The sequence below is a fragment of the Tupaia chinensis genome, unplaced genomic scaffold (genome assembly GCF_000334495.1).
Source record: "Tupaia chinensis unplaced genomic scaffold, TupChi_1.0 Scaffold143609_1, whole genome shotgun sequence".
NCBI classification, from domain to species: domain Eukaryota; kingdom Metazoa; phylum Chordata; class Mammalia; order Scandentia; family Tupaiidae; genus Tupaia; species Tupaia belangeri.
This window is the reverse complement of record NW_006203455.1, coordinates 434,444-438,363: the sequence shown is the minus strand read 5'-3', so window position 1 is coordinate 438,363 and position 3,920 is coordinate 434,444.

The following is a 3,920-nucleotide window of genomic DNA, read 5'->3' as shown; positions in this document are numbered from 1 at the left end:
CTCAATTTTCCACATTGGACTTCCTCACCACCACTTACCAGCCAATCCTTGACCCCCTTCAAAGGGAAAAATGGGTGGGCAGAGTGGGAGGAGTGGAAAAGGGGGAAGAGGAAAACAGAAAAGGTAAGTAAGCTTGCACTTGTGCTGTTACAAGTTGGCTTCATGCTCTCTGGGTCTGGCTATGAAAAAAGCCAAATCTTTTGCATGGTCTTTAGAAGTTCCAAGATGGGTTGCACTGATGTAATTTCATGCAACCTGAATAGATGTATCTCTTCCACTTGCCACTCTGCCTAAAGCAGAGTGAATTCACTTTTGTTTTCTTATTGAAGGGAACCCTCCACCCCTCTGTGTGACCCTTTAGGACAGGATACATGATGATCCCCACAGTAATTTTGTATCCTGTATGACTCACATATAATCTACAGGAAACACTCATATATCTGTTGGCCAGCAAATTCTAGAAGTTCAAGCTGCACCCAATAAGGTTACCTCTGGCCCCACTGACACTGTAATTTTTTAACTTTCACAGTGGTCAATCTTTGTATTTCCATTTCTCAACACATTTCAAAGTTCACCAGGTCACCCACATGCAATTCCCTCACAAAACTTGAGATGATGGAACTGGAACCTATCCCTTCTCTTGGGAGCTCACAGTCATAAAGCTCCCTCTCTCTCAAAAAAAGTAATCATCAAATGTTCTCCCCTTTTCCTGTATTTCTCAGTTTATATCTTTGACTTGGTTGGGAGTCCATGAGTCCTAGAACTAGTTCTCCACCATTACCTTCATAACTTGTGCAGATGAGGGTTTTTCTCAGACTCACCCTGACTATTCTATGGACACAAAAGTCAAAACTGACACTGGAGGAGTGCCATTCTAATAATGTGTTAAAAATTTTCTGTATAAGCTCCTGGTACAGGTGAAAACTGATGACCACTTTTAAACAAATGAAGAAACTGAAGCAAAATGTGAATAAAAAATTTGTCAAGGTGCCTCTAGTATCCAGCCTTCTGATAGTTGCTATTGTTAATATTTGATCATAATTTTCCTTTTTTAAACTAACAATCTTTGAAGAATTCTTAAAACTGGTATAAAGGAAATAATAGTTACAGTCACAAATGAAAATTTTAGTTTTAGAGAAAACATCACTAAAGGTTAGAGGTAACTATTTATTTATTTATTTATTTATTTTTGCTATAGGGCACATGTGCTCACCAGAAAGACAGAGAGACAGAAAGCAAGAAATCACCCTTCAGGGGGTATGGCCATGCTGCAATCACTTCTCCTCCACTCTCCTCTTGGGATCTTGGGCATGCACACACATGTGCACCACATGAGTTTAAGCCACCAGGTCCAGGACTTGAACTGCGGTTGACTACATGGGAGTCCAGCGACATAGCCATTACTCCAACTGCTGGTCCCTAGAGGTAACTCTTGATCAGACATTTCTGTACCCTCAAGGACTAGGATTACTTTTTGAGTAGTTACTCACTTCTTGGCTTGATCTTTACCCCTGGATCCTGAGATTATCTCTCAGTTAGGACTATCAACCTTACATATTACTTCTCTCCTTCCCCTCTGGAATTACACGCATAAACTCACATACAAGAGGGCTTTGAAAAGTTCATGGAAAATGCATATAATAGAAAAACTATGCATGGATTTAACATTTTTTAGCCTCTAAAGTAACATAGTTTTTTAATTTTTTTAGTTAGAGATTTTTGCTATAGGTTGCATGCTTTTGTCAGGCAAAGAGAGATGGAGAGACAGAAAGAAATCATCCCCCAGGGGAAGATGGCAATACTGCAATCCCTTCTCCTCCATTTTTCTCTTGGGGTTTTGGGCATGCATGCACACAGGGCCGGTGTGAGTTTCAAGCCACTGGGTCTGGGACTTGAACCATGGTTGACCATGTGGGAGCCAAGTGACATAACCATTACACCATCTGCCAGTCCCAGTAACTCATACTTTAATTCCATTTTTTGACTAACTTTTTGAAGTCACCTCATATAAATACACTGGTCCAAGTTAACAAGTTGTTAAGAAGAAGGAAAACCAATGCACATTAAGTTTTAGACCACAGAGGGATGAAAACAGTCCCAAATCCTTCACAGCTCATAAGAGAATTCCCAAAATGTCATTTTCAATTTCTGTATAAAGGACTTTTTCCTACTGGGACCTACTGACACATCCGCTGTTTTCTACTGGCATGAGGGGCAGCCATGTGGTTGCCTCCTGTTGTTAAAATTGCTCCCACATGGCCTTCCTCTGCCCCTGCCCCCACGAGCCATTCCCGCACAAGGTTTTTTTGGCCTGGCCCCCTCACCACCCTCTTCCGGAGCCTGATTTCTTATGCTGAATTAATTCTTGGCCTGTTCTCCTGGATCCAGTGACCTTTACTGTGCACCTGTTCTGAAGAAGGCACTGAAGTACACGAGGCTCTGATTATTGCAAATGATATAAAGACAACTTGATTAAAAAATATTTTAAAAAGATAAATATTGTTGACGTGTAAAAAAATGACATCGTGAACTAGGTAGGCAGAATCAGTAAACTTGTTGGCTCAGGATAGCTAGTGGAATAACTAATGCTGTAGGAGCCAGGGGCTTACCCCACCAGGACTCCATGTCTCTTCCCCTTCTGGGTTCCCCTCTGGCTCAGTCCTTCCATCAATAAATTTTATTCTTTCATATTCTGGGAATATCATAAGAATTAATCTGTATAGATTTTTGGAAGAAGAGGTCCCTGTCTCTCTCCATTCTGGTGGTGAACAGAAAATGCTGGATAATATTTTTGGCCTAACTCTTGGACCAGTCACTTAGGTTAGAGAAGCAGGATCACATCAGCTTTTGCTGTGGGAAAGGAGAGTGGTGCTTCCAGGAAGACGGTTGCCTGGGCAACTGATGTCCACCAAAGGCACATCACAAACCATGACATTAATGGGAAAGTAGCTTAAAATTCTCCTATTATAGGCAGTTGTGACAAGCAACCTTGCTTAATGTACTTCTGCTTTCCCACTGAGTTGCCAAGAGGAAGAACTCCCCTTGAGGCCATTGGCCACCTAGACTGGGGAACCAGGCCCAAGGGAAAAACCTTTATATCATTCAGACTTCTATGTCTTAACTGGAAAAGGAATTAGAAAAGTCTAGTAAAGGTATGCAAATCAGAGTCTTTCTAGGATCTCAATATTCTTTTTTTTTCTTTTTTAAAAGTTTTTATTTATTTTTTTATTTACATTTATTTATTTACATTCCTTCACCATACATCATTACAGCACACAAAATGAGATTTCCCATTCAGAATACACAGTATATTGGCTCAGTCAAGCACATCAACATCCGTGTTATTGTCAACAAATAATTTTCCATTTCTTCTTTCCTGTATATTTTGCTTTTTTTTTTGGCCATCCTTGATTCCCTATCTCTCACCTTCTGCCATGTCCCACCCACCCTTCTCCCACACCGTCTCTGGTATCCATGGTTGCTTTCTATGCCTTTTCCCCCCATTTTATTGATTTTCTAATGAATTTAATTAATCTAAATATTTCCAATAGCAAGCGCAGTTGATATATACATATCCATGAACACAAGTCTGACTTTAGGCATAAACCTCAGTGAGTAGAATGAACATACAGTAAAGTAATACCTAGCTGGGGCTACATAGCTTACTGCACTCATCATATATGCATTTTTTTCCTGAAAATTTTTTAAATTAATTAATGTACATTCATCCCCTAATCATCGTCATAGCATACAAAAAGTGGTTTCTCATCTAGAATATACTGCATAGTGACTTAATCATGTATGTTATTATCAATAATTTTCCATTTCTAGTTTCACATATATATATTTACCCCTATGTCTGACCTTCTGCCCTTTCTCACCCTCTTCTCACACTATCTCTGGTGTCTACAGTTGTCTTC